This window comes from Mobula birostris, chromosome 3, assembly GCF_030028105.1.
Source record: "Mobula birostris isolate sMobBir1 chromosome 3, sMobBir1.hap1, whole genome shotgun sequence".
In the NCBI taxonomy this organism is placed as follows: domain Eukaryota; kingdom Metazoa; phylum Chordata; class Chondrichthyes; order Myliobatiformes; family Myliobatidae; genus Mobula; species Mobula birostris.
The window spans coordinates 218,001,552-218,023,517 of NC_092372.1; positions in this window are offsets into that span (position 1 = coordinate 218,001,552).

The following is a 21,966-nucleotide window of genomic DNA, read 5'->3' on the forward strand; positions in this document are numbered from 1 at the left end:
GAAATCCCAAGTAACCCACGCAAAATGCTGGAGGAACTCGGCAGGTCAGACAATATCTATGGAAAGTCGATCTGTCTTGATGAAGGATCTTGGCCTGAAACGCTAACTATTTATAGTGCTCCACAGATGCTGCCTGACCCGAGTTCCTGCAACATTTTGTGTGTTATTCTCGATATTTCAACATATTAGTCGAGCCATATAAAAATGATTAAGTACACATGCATACCTGCCATGATTTGAATGGTGATTCCAAAGCAGTAATTATGAGGTTTTTGTTTCATAATGCTACTAGAATTTAATACTTAAAGGATGGATAGAACGGACCAGCGAGAAAATCAAGAGTGAAAATTTAAAGAAGGCCACCACATACCTTGAAGGTGGACTGCAGAATTCAGAAGATGTCTTTGGTCTAATGTGAAAGGTGAGCTATCAATCTCCAACATAAAGTCAAGTGGAGTTTATTGTCATTTGACTACATACATGTATATAACAATATAATCTATATACAAATGAGACAATATTTCTTCAAGCCAGGGTGTTAAGCACTTAACACACAATAACTTATGAAGGTAAGGATAAAATCTACAGATGAATCACACATAAATAACAAACTAAAGTATATTAATATTAAATATCATAAGGTACAGAACAGATTAACCAGTGACATCAATACAATACGGCTGAGAGTGCAGAAGCCTGATGGCCTGAGGGAAGAAGCTGTTTCTCATCCTGACCATTCTTGTTTTTATGCATCAGAGTTTTCTGCCTGATGGTAGAAAGTCAAAGAGGACACTGGATGGATGGGCGGGATCCTTAATAATACTAAGGACCCTGCGTACGCAGCGCTCCTGATAAGCGTCCCTGATGGATGGTAGGGAGACCCCCATGATCCTCTCAGCTGTTCTCACAGTCCTTTGGAGGGACATCAGGTCTGATGCTCAATTGCTCCCATACCAGATGGAGATGCAACTTATCAGGTCGCTTTCAATGATGCTCCAGTAAAACACAGTTAAGATGGGGGCGGGGGGGGTGCCTTCCTTGCCTCAATCTTCTTAGAAGTGGAGGAGCTGCTGTGCCTTCTTGTTCAGGGAGGTGATCTTAAGGGACTAGGTGAGGTCACCCATGATGTGAACTCCCAGGCACTTGATGCACTTAACTTAAGGTGACATATAACTGTGTAAGTTCCCTGTCCCTTGTGGCAGTGGATGCATTAGCAACAGGTTTGTGTCTCAACAGCACCTTTTGAGTTTACCTGAGACACCCCAAAGTGTTTCCCACCATGATCACCTTGCAAGAAGTAAGCCCTGTCACTACAAGTGAAAATGTAGCATCTGCTTGCAAAAGGCAAGGCTCAAATAGTAGGGTGAATGATTAGTTGACGGAATCATGTTAGTCATGTAAGGGTTGGGTGCGAGTAAGGATACCAGGGGAACTGCCCATTCTTCAGTCCTGGATTAGTTTGTATTCATCCAAATGAAAGAAAGATAGATAAGATAACCTTCCAGAGCAGTTTGTGGTTGAGCCCACTAGGGAAAAGGCAATTCTGGATTGGGTGTTGCATAATGAGCCAGATTTGATCAGTGAGTTTAAGGTAAAGGAACCCTTAGGAGACGATGATCATAATATGATAGAATTCACTTTGTAGTTTGAGAAGGAGAAGCAAAAGTCAGATGTATTAGTATTACAGTAGAGTAAAGGGTATTACAGAGGCATGAGAGAGGAGTTGGCCAAAGTTGTTTGTAAGGGACACCAGCAGGGATGACAGTAGAATAGCAATGGCTGGAGTTTCAGGGGGCAATTCGGGTGGTGCAGAATAGATATATCCCAAAGATGAATAGGTATTCTGAAGGAAGGATGACCCAACTGTGGCTGACAAGGGAAGTCAAAAGATTGTATTAAAGGAAAAGCGAGCTTATAATAATAAGGCAGCAATTGGAGGATTGTGAAGCTTTTAAAAACCAATAGAAAGCAACTAAAAAACCACAAGGAGAGAAAAGATGAAATATGAAGGTAAGCTACCCAATAAATAAAAGAGAATACAAAAGTTTTTAAAGATTATATATAAAGAGTAAAAGAGAGGTGAGAGTGGATATTGAATAACCGTAAAATGATGCTGGAGAGGTATAATGGTGGACAAAGAAGTGGCAGACTAACTCAATAAGTATTTTGGGTCAGTTTTCACTGAGGAAGACTCTAGTAGTTTGCCAGAAATTCAAAACTGTCAGGGGCAGAAGCAAGTGTAGTTGCTATTAATAAGGAAAAGGTACTTGGGAAGCTAAAAGGTCTGAAGGTAGATAATTCAACTGGGCCAGATGGACTACACCCCAGGGTTCTGAAAGAGGAACCTGAAGAGAGAGAGTGGAGGCATTAGCAATGATCTTTCAAGAATCACTAGATTCTGGATTGTTTCCAGAGGATCAGAAAATTGAAAATGTCACTTCACTCTTTAAGAGGGGAGGGAAGCAGAAGAAAAGAAATTATGGGCTAGTTAGCCTGACTTCAGTGGTTGGGAAGTGTTGAAGTCCATTATTAAGGATGAGGTTTCAGGGCACTTGGGGGCACATAATAAAAAAGGTCAAAGTCAGAATAGTTTCTGTAAGGGGAAATCTTGCCTGACAAATCTTTTGGATTTCTTTGAGGAAATGACAGGCAGGATAGACAAAGGAAAGTCAGTGGATGTTGTTTACTTGGATTTTTGGAAGGCCTTTGACAAAGTGCCACACATGGAACTGCTTAGCAAGAACCCATGGTATTACAGGAAAGACACTAGCATGGATAGGAGATTGACTGACTGGCAGGAGGCAAAGAATGGGAATAAATGGGACCTTTTCTGGTTGGCTCCGGGGACCAGTGGTGTTAATGGGACCGCTTATTTTCATGTTATAGGTAAATGATTTGGATGACAGAATTGATGGCATTGTGGCCAAGTTTGCAGAAGATATGAAGGTAGGTGAAAGGGCAGGTAATGTTGAGGAAGCAGGGATTCTGCAGAAGGACTTCGACAGGTTGGGAGAATGGGCAAAGAGGTGGCAGATGGAATACAGTGCAGAGAGGTGCATGATCATGCACTTTGGATGAAAGAATAAAGGTGTAGACTATTTTCTAAATGGGGAGAAAGTAAAAAAATCAGAGGTGCAAAGGAACTTGGGAGTCCTTGTGAAGGATGCCTTAGAGGTTAACTTGCAGGTTGAGTCGGTGGTAAGGAAGGCAAATGCATGTTAGCATTCATTTCCAGAGGAATGAACATAGAACATAGAAATTTACAATGTTATGCTGACCGTGTAACCTACTCTAGAGACTGCCTAGGACTAGAATACAAGAGCAAGGATGTTATGCTGAGGCTTTATAAAGCATTAGTCAGATCGCATTTTGAGTATTGTGAGCAGTTTTGGGCCACCTATCTAAGAAAAAAATTGCTGACATTGGAGAGGATTCAGAAAAGGTTCATGAGAATGACTCTGGGAATGAAAAGGTTAAAATATGAGGTGCACTTGATGGCTCTGGGCCTGTACTCGCTGGAGCTTTGAAGAATAAGGAATGACCTCATTGAAAGCAATCAAATTTCAAAAGGGCGAGATAAAGTGGATCTTGAAAGGTTGCTTTCTATAATGGGTGAGTCTAGGACCAGAGGGCACAGCCTCAAAATAGAGGGGTCCATTTAGAATAGAGATGAGGAGGAATTTCTTTAGCCAAAGGGTGGTGAAGCTGTGGAACTCATTGCCACAGATGGCTGTGGAGGCCAAGTCATTGAGTATATTTAAAACGGAAGTTAGATTCCTGATTAGTCAGGGTGTCAAAGGTTTCAGGGGGAAGGCAAAAGAATGGGATTCAAAGTTTCAAGGGTTCATTTATTATCAAAGTATACAACTCTGAAATTATTCTTCTCCACATAGCCATGGAACCAAGAAAGAAAAGAATGGCAACACAATCATGAACTGTCAAATCCCCCCTTCCCTGAATGAAAAAAATGAACATAGTGGAACAGGAACATGGACCCCAAATTCCTCTCCCCAGCACAAAAAATAAGAAAGGTCAGGAGAAAACACAAAATATAAAAAACTATATGACTGAAAAAAAAGTCCAAGGTCCAAAATGAAAACCAAATCCCTATCCATATCCAAAACGCAGAAAACCTCAGTAATAACCTCCAGATAGAGAGGCAGGCCACACAGTCTCCCCTCTCTGGTAGCAGAGCGATCCCACCAGTGATCAAAAGGCAGGCAGGTGGCACTCATTCTCCGCATTCGCCTCACTGTTTCAATCTTCCTCGTTGCTTTAATCGGCGATCCATGGAGCTTTAATTGGCAAAATGGAGTCGAGCATCGGCTCGCTTGCCACGAGGCTCACACTCGCTGCCTCTGCCTCCCAGAATCCCCTCAGAGTCTGCAGAGCGCTGGGTCGCCCGGATGATCTTCAAACTGCAAATCTCAGGCTCCAACGGTTCCAGAATCTCATTCAAGATGAAAAACAGGCATAAAAGAAGTGAAATAAATAATCTTGTTGCCTATCCAGAAGATGTTGATCATGGGACCGTTGTACACAGGCGCCATCTCGACCGGATTGAGAGGAATAATAAATCAGCCATGGTGGACTGCTGGAGAAGACTTGATGGGCCAACTGGCCTAGTTCTACTCCTATGTCTTTTTTTTTGTCACTCGTACGCGAAACATACAGTGAAATGGATTGCTTTGCATTAATGACCAACACAGCCCAAGGATTGTGCTGGGGGAGTTTGCAAGTGTCAGATGGCAATGAGGAGGCATATAGGAGCAAGGTAGATCAGCTGGTTGAATGGTGTCACAATAACAACTTCACACTCAATGTCAGCAAGGCCAAGGAATTAATTGTGTACTTAAGGAAGGGAAAGTTGGGAGAACAGGCACCAGTCCTTATCATTGGGAGAGTGGTGGAAAGGATGAGCAGCTTCAAGCTCTTGAATGTCAGCACCTCAGAGGATCTATCCTGGGCCAACACATTGATGCAGTCTGTCATGAAGCAGATGTGCTAGTGGCTCCAATTTTTTAAGAGTTTGAGGAGATGTGGTATACCACCAAAGACTAATACAAATTTCCGTCAATGTACAGTAGAGAGCATTCTGACTTGTAGCATCACCACCCCATCTGGAGATTGCAAGAGGCTGCAGAGAGTGGAAGACGCAACCAGCTCCAACACAGGCACAACTCTCTCCACCCTCAAAGACATTTTCAACAGGCAGTGCCTCAAGACGGTGGTATCCAGTACAAAGGACCCGGGACATGCCGTCTCCTCATTACTACTATCAAGGAGCAGGTAGAGGAGCCTGAAGACTCACACTCAATGACTTGAGAACAGCTTCTTTTCCCGCCATCAGATTTCTAAACTCTCTATGAGCCCATGTACATGACATTTTTTTTTGCATTTTTTATTTATTTAGTAGCTTATAGTAATTTTGCAACCTACTGCTGCCACAGACCAACAAATTTCATGTCATATAAGTCAAGGATCACAAATTTAATTCTGGTTCTGATGTCAGTCAATATGGTTGGTCGGCATCTGTGTGTCTTGGAGGACAATGGGTGGAATGTATGGAGAGCCTGAGAGGCTCAGTCGTCAAGATTCCCCCTCTCAGCTTCACCGGTGTAGTCCAAAGGAAAGCTTATGAAGTAATCTGCTTGGCAGCAGCTTGGCTGGAAGGATGTTTAATGATGTTCAGCTGCCTTAGGGGTCCACGCCAGATTTTTTTGTCTGGGTGTACTCCCGTAGCCTTTGCCTCTCCCAAGGCCGCCCACAAGACAGTGGGGCTATTTACCCACAGCTGGGGATCTGGTTAATGAACACCAGGGCGAGTCCACACACTGGTGGACATGCAGGGCCCAGACCTCCTTCCCATCCTCTGTAGTGCAGCCTGGGTCCAAAAGGAGCTCAGTTTCTGTGTGTCGCCAGCGAGGAGGCACTACATGCGGCTTGTTGTTAGAGAGGCTGTGTACTGGCAGGGAGAGACTTACACATTCAGCTCCCCTTTTCACAAGACTGCTAGCCAGCAGTGGAAGCTGAAAGTGAGAGCGACAAGCACTACCTACTACACTGCCACACTAGATGCATCACAACCATTTTGACACCCAGCTGATATGCTCTGCACTAATCATATTACTGTTGTTTAATGAATCTGAATTTCACATGCTCCTGTGTGTTAATTGTAAAATTTGCTTAGAATATTCTGTGCACTAATCTTTAAATTTTGCATCACTATTGTTCCCTCCCTCCCCGCCCCCCCACCTAATCTCTGAACCACAGGACTGTTACCTTCAGAATTTCTTGGATGGCTTGGAAACAGTCACCCAGATTATTTTGCTACCAACCCCACATTCTTGCCGGCACTCATTATGAAGTTGAAATTGTTTTAGTTCAGAGCAACTGGCACCAGACCTTGGAAACAGCAAAAAGGTAAATGTGAAGAGGGGGGGGGGGGGGTCCTGAGGAAGGGTCTCGGCCTAAAACGCCAACTCTTTGATCCTCTCCATTGGTGCTGCTGTGAAACAATAAATATGGTCACAAATATGTTGGTGATGTTAATGGGGAGGGCATGCAAACTCCTTACAGACAGAGCCGGAACTGAACTCTGAACTCTGACCTTCCCCCTCCCCCCCCCAGCAGTATAGTGTTGCACTAACCACTATGTATGTGTATTCTATAAACTGTATTGTCATCTAGTGCACCAGAACACCAAGGTCACGTTACACCACATTCACTGTGAAACCCATAAGGTGTTGTTATACTCTGCTTTCACTGTGGTCTCAATTAGATTATTGCTGATTCTCAATGGATGGATTGGAATGGAAAAATTGTAACCATGGCACAGTGTAAATAAACCAATAAATATGTTATACTAAACACCTCAGGTACAATGAACAAATTAATAAGTATTCATAATAAGTTTCAACTAAAACTGATCATTGTAATCACAATTAGTAGATATTGTGCAAAAGTCTAAAGCACCCTAACTGTTTATATACGTGCCTAAGATTTTTGTGCAGAGCTGCACGTGCACTGCACTTTCTCTGTAGCTGTAACACTTTATTCTGCATAAGGGTTTCGACCTGAAACGTCAACTGTACTTTTTTCCTCAATGCTGCCTGGCCTGCAGAGTTCCTCCAGTATTTTGTGTGTGTTGCTTGGATTTCCAGCATCTGCAGATTTTCTCTTGTTTCTTCTGGATTCTATGTTTTTTACCTTGTTCTACCTCAGTGCACTGTGTATGATCTGTATGAACAATAAGATATTATTTTCAGCGCTGTTTTTATAGCACTGAGTTAGTAGGCTAACTTGCCCCAAGTGCTGTAAGTTTCCCCAAGAGTTTGGAAGAATGGGGTGGGGGATCTCATTGAAATCTATCAAGTATCGAAAGGCCTAGATACAGTGGATGTAGAGAGGATGTTTTCTGCAGTGGAGAAGTTTAGGACCAGAGGGCACAGCCTCAGAATACAAGGGCATCCCCTTAGAACAGAGATGAGGAGGAATTTCCTGAGCCAGACAGTTGCAAATTTGTGGAATTCATTGCTCTAGGTGGCGGTGCAGGCCAAGTCATTGGATATATTTAAAGTGGAGGTTGATAAGTTCTTGATTAGACGATAAGACATAGGAGCAGAATTAGGCTATCTGGCCCATCGAGTCTGCTCAGCCATTCAATCATGGCTGATCCTTTTTTCTATCTCCTCCTCAACCCCAGTTCCTGGCCTTCTCCCCATAACCTTTGATGCCATGTCCATTCAAAAACCTATCAATCACTGCCTGAAATACACTCAACGACCTGGCCTCCACAACTGGATGTGGCAACAAATTCCACAAATTCATCACCCTTTGGCTAAAGAAATTTCTCCGCGACTTTGTTTTGAAAGGGCGCCCCTCTATCCTGAGGCTGTGCCCTCTTCTCCTAGACTCTCCCACCATGGGAAACATCCTTTCCACATCTGTTTTGTCTCGGCCTTTCAACATTCGAGAGGTTTCAATGAGATCCCCCCCTCATCCTTCTGAATTCCAGCAAGTACAGACCCAGAGCCATCAAACATTCTTTGTATGATAACCCTTTCATTCCTGGAATCATCCTTGTGAACCTCCTCTGGACCCTCTCCAATGCCAGCACATCTTTTCTAAGATGAGGAGCCCAAAACTGTTCACAATACTCAAGGTGAGGCCTCACCAGTGTCTTATAAACCCTCAGCATCACATCCCTGCTCTTGTATTCTAGACGTCATGAAATGAATACTCTTCCGGTCAAGATGGCGATGGATTAGTCGCTAAAAACTATCGCTCTGTTCTGTTTCTTATCTCTGCATTCCTTCTCTCCCTTTTTTTTATTCTAAACTGTTAAACTTTTTATTCTCCTTCCCGCCTGCGAATACGCCTGTTCTACAATGGCCTCAAAGGGCACCAAACCCAGGAAAAAAGATGTTCCAGTGACTGGCCCATGGGGTGAAAATACTGGATCAGCACTGTCAGGAGATAATTGCTGAATTTAAGTCCTCTTTTAGTTCATTGGAATCGAAATTGGATCGAATCAATTCCAAAGTGGAGGATCAGGCCCAATGGTTATCACATCTCGAGCTTGTTATGGATGATTTGGATCATCGCGTTAACGAGCTGAGTAGTGTTTGTTCCAGCTTGTGCGATGACCATAACAAGCTATCAGCAAAAGTTACTGACCTGGAAAGTTGAAGCAGACGTTAGAACCTATGTATCTTGGGCTTGCCGGAGTCTATCGAACGTGGATGTCCCACTGAATTTTTCTCCACTCTGCTATGTGAGATTTTCGGGAAAAATATACCTCCGACTCCGCCTGAGTTAGATAGAGCTCACCGTTTCTTAGCACCTAAACCAGCTTCAGGGCACCGACCACACCCAGTCATTTTACGATTCCATCGCTACCAGATTAAAGATCTCTTGGTTAAAGAAGCTTGGTGGAGAAAGAATTTAGAATACAAGGGTCAATCGATTCGCGTTGTTGAGGATTATGCTCCTCAAGTTTTGACTTTACAAACCGAGTACAGAGAAGTAATGAAGGAGCTATATAATCGTGGATTCAGGCCTTCTCTTTGGTTTCCGGCACGACTTCAAATTACTCTTCCCAGCGGAAACAACAAGTGGTTAAATTCAGTTGCAGAAGCTCAGAAATTTATTGATAGCCTCCCTATTACTTCAATTTCTTCAGATTTGGTCTGATTAGCTAGATTGGCGGAGAAGCATTAATTTTTTTTTCTGTTTTCTTCCGTGACCTTTTTTTCAATTTAGTGAATTTTTTTTTACAGTCTTTTGTGGGTGGATCATTGGGTAAAGTCTGTTTACCTGTTTTTATCTTTCTTTTTCTAAATACTAGTTTATATATTTTTTGGATTATTACTTTGAGTCATGCTTAATAAATTTTGGAGGAATTGCTCTATTTTTCACAAGGTATAATATTAGTTTGGAGTGCTAAAAGTTTTCTGTTTTTTTAATTGATAAAGGACGGAGTTGATGATGATGTCACGACACAGGAAGTTGAACTATGGAGTGATTTTTTTTTGAAGAGCTTGCTGCTGTTTTTCAGTAGCTGTCTTGTTGTGGGTTGGAAGGTGGGGGAAGGGAACTCTACTGCCAATATCATGCATAGAATCTTTAGATATTTTTGTTATTCAGGATGTATTTTTATTCTGTTTTTCTTTGGTTTATACTTTCGCCCCAGAGCTGTTATTCGAATTTCTGACATTGCTTATGCCTATTATCCTGTATCTTTTTTTAAAGGACAGTGGTTAGTCCGTTGAATTTTGTGAGCTGGAATGTTAAGGGATTGAACCATCCTGTTAAAAGAAGGAAGGTGTTTTCACATCTCAAACAGTTTAATGCTGCAATTGCTTTTTTGCAAGAAACACACATTTGTAGCTCTGATAATTCTCCTCTCATGTCAAGATGGATGGGTCAGCACTTCCATTCCACTTTTCAGGCTAAAGCCAAGGGGTTCTCAATTCTCATAAATCAAAATGTTTCCTTTGAACTCCATAACAAAGTATCAGATACAAATGGTCGTTTTATCATTGTCTCAGGGAAATTATATAATACATTGGTAGTGTTGGCTAATTTATATACTCCTAACTCAGAGGATGTGGAGTTTTTTGATCGTTTCTTCTCTCTATTGCCTGAATTGAGTTCATACTCTCTCATATTGGGTGGTGATTTTAACTGTTGGTTAGATCCGGTTTTGGATCGATCGTCTTCTATTCCCAGACTACCAACAAATCTGCTTCATTAATTCAGTCCTTCCTTTCCAATTATGGTATCTTCGATGTATGGTGTTTTCTCCACCCAAATGAGAGAGATTATTCTTTTTTTTCACATGTCCATCACACTTCTACTAGAATTGATTACTTTTTAATTGATAATCTGCTGATCCCATCTATCCGTCCTTGTGACTATCAAAGTATAATGATTTCAGATCATGCTCCAGTCACCCTGTCTATAATTCTTCCTGGTTTTCCACAAATAAATAAGCTTTTGTGGCGACCCATTTTCTACGCAGGTGAACCGGCTCACAAAATGGCGCGTACATCGACAGAGAGGCCAGCCCCAAAATGGTGCTGGGCCTTCTTCTTCACCAGCAAGGGGAAAAAGCCCACGCGTGGGAAGAGACTTTTGTAATGCACCTCTGATGTGATTTCCACCCAGAGAGGGCGGGAATGGAACTGCGTAAAAGCCAGTGCTGTGAAGTTTGAATAAACGAGTCTTGAGTGCGACTTACAAGCTGTGTGTCGTTATTTCTAGCTCTGTGTGTAGCACATTGCTACATTGGTGACCCTGACGGTCCAAATGGGATTTGGACCAAAGATGATCGACTCTTCATCTGTTCACGCAGTTTTAATAAAACTACCAACTTTCAGGACGCGGTGACCACGCGTGTGGTTTGACCAAGCAGAAACCCAGTTCCAGATTTGGCAGATATCTTCTGATTCCACGTGGTGAGCTCCCTTGACCAGGTGACAGCCGCCCAGGTTGAGGATTTCATACAGTCACCCCCGGAGAAGGCAAATATGCAGCATTCAAAGCGCTGCTCATAGGGACCTTTGGCCTCTCACGGTGTGAGAAAGGTGCCCGCTTGCTGCACCTGGACGGTTTGGGGGACAGGCCGCTGTCAGCATTAACGAACGAGATGCTGGCCCTGGCTGAAGGACACAAGCCTTGCCTCATGTTTGAGCAGGCATTCCTAGAGCAACTGCCCGAGGACATATGCCTGCTGCTGTCCGACGCAGATTTCAGTGACCCCCAGAAGGTGGCGGCCCGGGCAGACATGCTGTGGAAAGCCAAGAGGGAGAGTGGGGCATCTGTCGGACAGATTACCAAGCCATGCGCCCAACAGCAGGCCAGACCAGGTCCAGCAACGGAGCACACACAACCCAGAGGAAGGAGTGAGGAGGCCAATGAACAGTGGTGTTTCTACCACTAGTGGTGGGGAACAGAAGCCCGCCGTTGTCACCCACCCTAGAAGTTCCCGGAAAATGCCAGGGCCAGCTGCCATTAATGGCTACGGCGGCTGGCCACCAGGACAGCCTCCTGTATGTCTGGGACAAACAGTCGGGACGCCGCTTCTTGGTCGACACCGGAGCGGAGATCAGCGTCTTACCCCCGACAGGGTACGACACCCGCAACAGGGAGCTGGGACCCACCTTGAGGGCCGCAAATGGCAGCACGATACGGACCTACGGCACCTGCACAGTGCAGCTACAGTTTGGCACCAGCTGGTTCACGTGGGACTTTACACTGGCTGTCGTGGCCCAACCACTCCTGGGGGCGGACTTCTTGCGAGCTCACAGTCTGCTGGTCAACTTGCAAGGGAAAAGACTGGTCCATGCCAAGACTTTCCAGACATTCTCCCTGGGTGAAGCCAAGTTGCCGGCCCCACACCTGGACTCCATCACGCTGTCTGACAACGAATTCACCAGAATCCTGGCGGACTTTCCATCGGTTCTGGCACTGTAGTTCACGGCAGCCATGCCCAGACACGGAGTACAGCACCACATTCCGACCCAGGGACCATCCCTCCACGCCCGCGCACGAAGGTTTCCCCCGGACAAGCTCTGCCTGGCGAACAAGGAATTCAAGAGGATGGAGGAATTGGGGATCGTACAGTGGTCTGACAGCCCATGGGCCTCCCCCTTGCACATGGTGCCCAAAGCAGCCTGGGGCTGGAGACCATGTGGTGACTACCGCAGGCTGAACGAGGCTACAACTCCAGACCGCTACCCCGTGCTGCACAAACCTGCACAGGGCAAGCATCTTTTCCAAAGTAGACCTCGTCCAGGGATACCATCAAATCCCGGTACACCCTGAAGACATCCCCAAAACAGCACTCATCACCCCGTTCGGCCTGTTCGAATTCCTCCAAATGCCGTTCAGCCTGAAGAATGCCACACAGACGTTCCAGCGACTAATGGATGTGGTGGGACGCGACCTGGACTTTGCGTTCATCTATTTAGACGACATCCTCATAGCCAGCAGTAGTCGTCAGGAGCATCTGTCCCACCTCCGCCAGCTCTACTCCCACCTGAGTGATTTTGGCCTCACGATCAACCCGGCCAAATGTCAGTTCGGACTCGACACCATCGACTTCCTGGGCCACAGGATTACCAAAGACGGGGCAACACCTCTGCCCGCCAAGGTAGACGCGATCCTCCACTTCGCCCGGTCAACACAGTCAAAGGCCTGAAGGAGTTCGTTGGCATGGTGAACTTCGACTACCGCTTCCTCCCCTCAGCAGCCCGTATCATGCGCCCTTTGTTCACCCTGATGTCGGGTAAAGGCAAGGACATTCCTTGGGACGAAGAGGCTGCAGCCGCTTTCGTTAAAGCCAAGGAAGCCTTGGCTGACGCCGCAATGCTGGTGCACCCCAGAACGGATGTTCCAACCGCCCTCACAGTGGATGCATCTAACACAGCAGTCGGTGGGGTGCTGGAGCAACTCATCGAGGGGTGCTGGCAACCCCTGGCGTTCTTCAGCAGGCACCTACGGCCGCCCGAACTCAAGTACAGTGCCTTCGACCGGGAGCTGTTGGCACTATATCTGGCAATCCGGCATTTCAGGTACTTCTTAGAAGGCAGGCCGTTCACCACGTCCACGGACCACAAACCATTGAACTTCGCGTTCACAAAGGTGTCTGCTCCCTGGTCGGCCCGCCAGCAGCAACATCTGTCCTATATCTCCGAGTACATGACGGACACCCAGCATGTCTCGGGAAAGGACAACGTCGTGGCGGATGCACTCTCCAGACCAGCTATCCAGGCCCTGTCCCAGGGGGTTGGCTATGCAGCACTGGCAGAGGCGCAGCAGGCAGACGACGAGATGCCCAGCTACAGGACTGCAGTCTCGGGTTTGCAGCTGCAAGACTTCCTCGTAGGTCCAGGTGAGAGGACCCTCCTGTGTGATGTGGCTACCGGCCAACCTCACCCCATCGTCTCGGCAGCCTGGCGGCGGTGAGTTTTCAACTCCATACACGGCTTGGCGCACCCATCTATCAGGACAACCGTCCGGATGGTCTCCAGCAAGTTCGTGTGGCACGGACTTCACAAACAGGTCAGTGGATGGGCCAAAACGTGCATGCAGTGCCAAACAGCCAAGGTGCAGTGGCACACCAAAACCCCGCTGCAGCAGTTCGAACCCACCCGCCAGAGGTTCGACCACATTCATGTGGATATCATGGGGCCCCCGCCAGTGTCGTGAGGAGCATGGTACCTCCTAACTATGGTAGACCGGTTCACGAGATGGCCAGAGGCAGTCCCGCTCACCGACACCACCGCCGATTCCTGTGCCTGAACGCTGATTGCAACCTGGGTAGCATGCTTGGGGATACCGGCCCACATTACCTCCAACAGAGGCGCCCAGTTCACCTCCAGCCTGTGGTCGGCTGTGGCCAACCTGTTGGGAACACAATTACACCACACAACTGCCTACCACCCACAGTCGAACGGACTAGTGGAACGCTTCCACCATCACTTAAAGTCGGCTGTCATGGCCCGCCTGAAAGGGCCTAACTGGGTGGACGAGCTTCCCTGGGTCCTGCTCGGAATCCGCACAGCACCTAAAGAGGATCTGCACACCTTGTCGGCCGAGCTGGTGTACGGCACACCCCTGGTCGTCCCAGGAGAGTTCATACCAGCCCCAAGGGGGCAAGAGGAAGAACCCGCAGCAGTCCCGGACAGATTACGCGAAAGGCTGGGCAACCTGGCCCCCATACCGACTTCATAGCACGGACAGATCTCGACCTGCGTACCCAAAGACCTGCAGAACTGTAAGTTTGTATTCATACGAAGGGGCGGACAGCGGGCACCGCTACAGCGGCCGTACGAGGGGCCGTTCAAGGTGATCAGTAGCAACGGGTCCACGTTCGTGCTGGACATTGGGGGGAAAGAGGAGGTTTTCACGGTGGACTGACTCAAACCGGCCCATGTGGACGGCGCAGCTGGTCGAGGTTCAGGCACCGCAGCGCAGAGGCAGACCGCCCAAACAGAGACTGATCCAGACTGTGGACATTGGGGGGTGTATCGCCGGTTCTGGTGGGGGGGGTTATGTGGCGACCCACTTTCTACGCAGGTGAACCGGTTCACAATATAGCCCGCACGCGTCGACAGAGAGGCCAGCCCCAAAATGGTACTAGGCATTCATCTCCACCAGCATGGGAAAAAGCCCGCATGCAGGGAGAGACTTTTGTAATGCACCTCTGAAGTCATTTCCGCCCCGAGAGGGCGGGATCGGAACTGTATAAAAGCCAATGCCGCGAAGTTTGAATAAACTAGTCTCGAGTGCAACTTACAGACTGTGTGTCATTATTTCTAGCTCTGTGTGTAGCACATTGCTACACATTGGCATTTTAATTCAACCTTATTGTCAGATAATGATTTTGTAAAATTTATGGAGGACCAGATAATTTTTTTCCTAAATACTAATACAGTACATCATCTGAAACTTCAAGTCTGGTTGTTTGGGACGCTATGAAAGAATATCTAAGGGGTCAAATAATTTCATATACTGCGAACTTGAAAAGAAGGACCTATAAAGAGCAATTAGATCTGGTCAATCAAATCAAAGAAACAGACCAACTATATGCCCAAACCAAAAATCCAGAGCTGTATAAGAAACGAGTAGAACTAAGTCTCACCCTATTTCCACTCACCCAATTGAACGCCAACTTTTGGAAAGTAAGAGCGGGTTTTATATTCACGGTGACAAATCCGGTAAATTTTTAGTCAACCAACTAAGACTCTCCAAAGCTAAACAACACATTACAAAAACTCAAATGGGAAATGGGAATATTATTTGAATCATTCTGAAATCAATGACACATTCAGGAATTTTTATTACCAACTCTACACTTCTGAATCTTTAAATGATAAAATTTCGGCCAAGAATTTCTTAAATAGTCTAAATATTTCTACGCCTTCTCCTGATCTCAAAGCAAAACTGAATGAGCCAATATCACTAGTGGAAATATCCTCAGCCATTTCTATACAGCAGGCTGGTAAATCTCTTGGACCTGATGGGTTCTCTGCAGAATTTTATAAATCATTTTCCTCATTGCTTTCACCTCAACTAACCTTGGTTTTATCTGACGTGTTAAACAAGGTAAATTGCCAGAATCATTTAATGAGGCGTGTATCATTCTTTTAGCGAAAAGAGGCAAAGATCCAACAGAGTGTTCTTTGTTACAAGCCGATCTCTTTGCTAAATGTTGATGTCAAAATTTTGGTCCGTAGATTGAAGAACATTCTACCCTTAATTGTTTCTGAAGACCAAACTGGTTTTGTTAAAAATCGTCTTCCTTTTTTCAATATATGGCATCTATTTAATATCTTATAATCACCTTCAGCTGGGATTCCTGAATGTGTCATTTCTCTAGACGTGGAGAAAGTGTTTGATCATGTGGAGTGGAACTATCTCTTTGTGGTTTTAGAAAAATTTGATTTTGCACGAAGTTTTATTACGTGGATTAAATTGTTATACTCCCATCCCACTGCCTTTGTCTTGACTAACTCTCAGCAATCCCAACCTTTTAATCTTAAACGTGGCACCCAGCAAGGGTGCCCTCTAAGTCCTTACTTTTTGATCTGGCCATAGAGCCATTGGCGATTGCATTTCGTAGCTGCACTGATCTGATGGGGATTTGGAGGGGGGTGTTGAGCACAAAGTCTCTCTTTATGCTGATGATCTTTTACTTTTTATATCAAATCTGACTACCTCCTTATCCCCAATGTTTTCACTTCTTAACAAATTTAGCCAGTTTTCCGGTTACAAACTTAATTTACATTGGAATGAACTCTTTCCAATAAACAGAGAAGCACAAATATTAGAGTTTCACAAACTCCCTTTTAAAGTAGTGAATAATCAATTTACTTACCTTGGCTTTACAGTAACAAGGAATTATAAGCGTCTTTTTGGAGAAAATTTTACTGATCTCTTAAATCATATAAAACAGTGTCTAGTACAGAGGTCACCCCTGTCCGTGTCCCTGATGCGTCGAATTAATGTTGTTAAAATGTATATCCTTCCTAAATTTTTATACTTACTTCAATCTTTACCAATTTTTAAAGCTTTCTTCGACTCGTTAGACTCAATTATTTTGTCCTATTTATGGAAGGGCAAACATTCCCGACTAAATAAAGCTCACCTTCAAAAACCTAAAAGTGTAGGGGGTATGGCTTTGTCCAATTTCCGCTTATATTACTGGGCAGCAAATATACGTTGCCCTATCTTTTGGTCTCACTTTCATAATCAGTCTGACTGCCCAATATGGGTGGCAATGGAGTTGAACTCTAATAAGAATTTCTCCATCTCCGCACTTCCTTGCCATCCACCTAAACCAATTGTTAATCCTGTCATCAGACACACTCTGAGAATTTGGGCTTAGTTCAGAAAATATAATGGTCTTCACGGTTTCTCTCTCTCTAGTCCTATCTTACATAATCATCTTTTTCAGCCTTCTGTGCATGATTTAACATTTCAGGTCTGGCACAGAAAGGGCATTAGGTGCTTTAAAGATATGTTCATAGGCAATCACTTTGCAACTTTTGAACAACTGTCTGTAAAGTTCAACCTTCCCAACGCTTGCTTCTTTAGATATCTCCAAATTAGACATTTTATCAACCCTTTATTATCAAACTTCCCTGAGGTACCAGATAAAAATGTTGTTGACTTGTTTCTTCTTATGAATCCATTATATAAAGGTTTTATATCTACTATTCGAGATAAGTTAGCGACGACCTTGACAAAATTAAAACTGCCTGGGAGCAAGATTTAAATTTTCCTTTGTCTGATGAGGCTTGGGATTCAATTCTCAAGTTAGTTAATTCAACTTCTTTATGTGATCGCCACTGCCTGTTACAGTTTAAGGTCGTACACAGGGCTCATACGTCTGAAACTAAATTATCCAGATATTAGTCCCTGTTGTGACAAGTGTAAAGGGGGTGAGGCTTCCCTTATTCATATGTACTGGGCTTGTCCTAGCTTGGAGAAATTCTGGAGAGATGTCTTTTTAACCTTATCCCATATACTTAATTGCTATTTGGAACCTAACCCTCTGATTGCTCTTTTTGGCACCTCGGGAGAAGTTGACACACACCCGAGTCCGACTAAATATCGTACACTGTCTTTTGCCTCTCTTTTGGCCAGATGTGCAGTCCTTCTTAGGTGGAGGGATGTTTCCCCACCCACTCATACTCAATGGCTCAGAGACATTATGTCCTGCTTAGACCTTGAAAAGATTCATTATTCACTTCTTAATTCAGACATAAAAGTTCCAAAGAGTATGGGGACCTTTTCTTGAATATTTTCATAATTCCCGCTTAGATTAAAGGTCCATCCCCCTTTTTTTCTTTTGTATATAAATCCCTTACTTCCAGCTTCTTTCGGTTAAGATTTACAGTTTTTGATGCGTAATCATATTATAGCCTAGGTAGTAAGCAATATACCTTTTTTATAAATACAGTTCTGATTTTCTATATATTGTAAGGTTGGCTTGGAGTTGGGCAACGGGAGGGTGGGGAGGTAACTAACTATATATGATTCTACCATGGGTGCTTTTTTTTTAACTGTTATGAACTGTATATTCGATACCTTTGTTTTGCACTGTACAAACTTCTTTATTGCGTTTTTTCTTTTTCTTTATTGTAGAAACTAATAAAAATATTATAAAAAGAAAGAAATGAATGCTAATATGGCATTTGCCTTCCTCACCACCGACTCAGCCTGCAAGTCAACCTTCAGGGTTTTTGCACAAGGACTCCCAAGTCCCTCAGCATCTCAGATTCCTGGATTTTCTCCCTATTTAGAAAATAGTCCGCACATTTATTTCTACTACTAAAGTGCATGACCATTCATTTTCCAACATTGTATTTCATTTGCCACTCTCCTGCCCATTCTCCTGATCTATCTAAGTCCTTACCCACATCCTACCCGCTTCCTCAATGCTACCAATCTTCATATCATCTGAAAATTTGGCAACAAAGCCATCCATTCCATCATCTAAGTCAATTATATGCAGCATAAAAAGAAGTGGTCCCAACACCAACCCCTACGGAGCACCACTAGTCACTGGCAGCTGACCAGAAAAGGATCCTTTTATTCCCGCTCACTGCCTCCCAATACTCTAACCATGTTAGTAATTTTTCTGTGATACCATGGGCTCTTAATTTGGTAAGCAGCCTCATGTGTGGCACCTTGTCAAAGGCCTTCTGAAAGGGCATTGAAGGTTACGGAGAGTAGGCAGGAGAATGGAGGCTGAGAGGGTAATAAATCAGCTTTGATCAGAAGTCAGAGTATACTCGATGAAACAAATGGGCTAATTCTGCCCCCTTGTTTTACAGTGACCCTGGGAAGGTGGTGGTGAGCTGCCTTTTTGAAGGTTCTGCCACCATGCTGTTGGACAGAGAGTTTCAGGATTTAGATCAGTGAAGGGAAGTGATATATTTCCAAGTTACAATGGTGTGTGACACGAAAGTAAGTGTGACAGAGTAGATGAACTCGTCCACCGAGCCAGCACAGAACGCATGCCACCACAAACAGGAACCGTTTTTAAGACACCCCACCCATCAGTCAGGTCCCCACCCTGGAAAAGGAAGCAACAACAAACAATTTGCCACTGTCCTGGAATGTGCAGGTACAAACAAATGTGTCCATACTGCATGTTAGCTTAGCGTGTGCGCCCATCAGCACTGCCAGACAGGGGTAATGAGAGTTACGGGGCTACTGGGGGTGGGGGGAGCCCAAATGATGGGTGGGATTAGGGAGAAATTACTCGTAGCAGACATGCTCTGTCACAGTCAGTTTGGAGACAGGAGTGGCCCTTTTTTACATCTACATCATTTATTATTATATTGTCATTTGTCCTTTACTGTGCCTATTATTATTATTGTACTGTCTTGCACTGTTTTGTGCACTTTATGTAGTCCTGTGTAGGCCTGAAGTCTAATGTAGTTTTGTGTTGTTTCATGTAGCACCATTGTCGTGGAGGATCGTTGTTTTGTTTTTACTATGTGCTGTACCAGCAGTTGTGGTTGAAATGACAATAAAAGCGACTTGACTTGACTTGCCTAACCTTGATGTACTAGTTCTCCTAGATGATACGTATCATAAATTTGGGAAATGTTGCAAAAGAATCCTTACAGATTGCCCCTCACAGAAACTGATAAGCTTCTTGTGCAGTTGTGATGTGTGGATGGCAGCACTGGATGGATATTTAAGCTGATAGAGGCATTCAAGAAGCTCTTAGGCACATGAATGCACAGGGAGTGAAACGATATGGACATTGAGTGGGCAGAGGGATTAGTTTAGCTGAGATTTTATTACTAGATTCATAATAATTCATAATCTACAGCACAGAAATAGGCCCTTTGACCCATCTGGTCTGTACTGAACTATTACTCTGTCTAGTCCCATTGACCTGCACCTGGACCATAGCCCCCCATGCCCCTCACATCCACGTACCTATCCAAATTTCGCTTAGATGTCAAAATCGACCCCACATCTACCACTTGTAATGGCAGTTCATTCCACACTCTCACCACTTTCTGAGTGAAGTTGCCCCTCGTGTTGCCCTTAAACATTTCACCTTAAACTTCTTCACACAGAGAGTGGTGAATCTGTGGAATTCTCTGCCACGGGAAACAGTTGAGGCCAGTTCATTGGCTATATTTAAGAGGGAGTTAGATATGGCCCTTGTGGCTAAAGGGATCAGGGGGTATGGAGGGAAGGCTGGTGCAGGGTTCTGAGTTGGATGATCAGCCATGATCATACTGAATGGTGGTGCAGGCTCGAAGGGCCGAATGGCCTACTCCTGCACCTATTTTCTATGTTTCTATTGCGATCTGGTTTGGGAACACCAATGCCTTTGAATGGAAAATCCTACCAAAAGTAGTGGATTCAGCACAGTACATCACGGGAAAAACCCTCCCAAATACCACTGAACACATCTACATGAAGCACTGACATAGCAGAACATCATCCATCATCAAAGGTCCTCACCATCCAGGCCATGCTCTCTTCTCTCTGCTGCCATCAGGCAGGAGATACAGATCCTCAGGACTCACACCACCAGTCACTACCCCTCAACCATCAGACTCTTGAACAAAAGAGGATAATTGAGATGTTCAATTATGATCTCATTTTAAGGACTCTTCATCTTATTTCATTATTTATTGCTATTTATTTATATTTGCATCTGCACAGTTTGTTGTCTTCTATGCTCTTGTTTTTTCATTGATCCTGTTTACAGTTACTATTCTATAGATTTGCTGAGTATGCCTGCAGCAAAGTGAATCTCAGGGTTGCACGTGGTGACACGTATGTACTCTGATTGTAAACATTACTGAGACTTGAGGACCTGAATTACAGGGAAAGACCATAAGATGCAGGAACAGAATTTGGCAATTTGGCCCATCGAAAATGCTCCACCATTTCACCATGGCAGACACAGCTTTCCTCTCAGCCCTAATCTCCTGGCTTCCCACCGTATCCCTTCATGCCCCAACTAATCAAGAATCTATCAACCTCTGCCTTAAATATACACAAAGCCTTGGTCTCCACAGCTGTCTGCGGCAAAAAAATTCCACAGATTGACCATCCTCTGGCTAAAGAAATTCCTCCTCATCACCGTTCAAAAAGGACACCTGTCTATATTGAGGCTGTGTCCTCTGGTCTTAGACTCTCCAACCATAGGAAACATCTTCTCCACATCCTCATTTCAATGATGTCATCCCTCATTCTTCTGAATTCTACTGAATACAGGTCCCAGGGCCATCAAATACTCTTCATACGACAAGCCATTCAATCCTGGAATTATGCTCATGAACCTGCTTTGAACCCTCATAAAAGTTGCTGGTGAACGCAGCAGGCCAGGCAGCATCTCTAGGAAGAGGTGCAGTCGACGTTTCAGGCCGAGACCCTTCGTCAGGACTAACTGAAGGAAGAGTGAGTAAGGGATTTGAAAGTAGGAGGGGGAGGGGGAGATCCAAAGTGATAGGAGAAGACAGGAGGGGGAGGGATATGAGCCAAGAGCTGGACAGGTGATTGGCAAAAGGGATACGAGAGGATCATGGGACTGGAGGTCCGGGAAGAAAGACAAGGGGGTGGGGGACCCAGAGGATGGGCAAGAGGTATATTCAGAGGGACAGAGGGAGAAAAAGGAGAGTGAGAGAAAGAATGTGTGTATAAAAATAAGTAACAGATGGGGTACGAGGGGGAGGTGGGGCATTAGCGGAAGTTAGAGAAGTCGATGTTCATGCCATCAGGTTGGAGGCTACCCAGACGGAATATAAGGTGTTGTTCCTCCAACCTGAGTGTGGCTTCATCTTTACAGTAGAGGAGGCCGTGGATAGACATGTCAGAATGGGAATGGGATGTGGAATTAAAATGTGTGGCCACTGGGAGATCCTGCTTTCTCTGGCGGACAGAGCGTAGATGTTCAGCAAAGCGGTCTCCCAG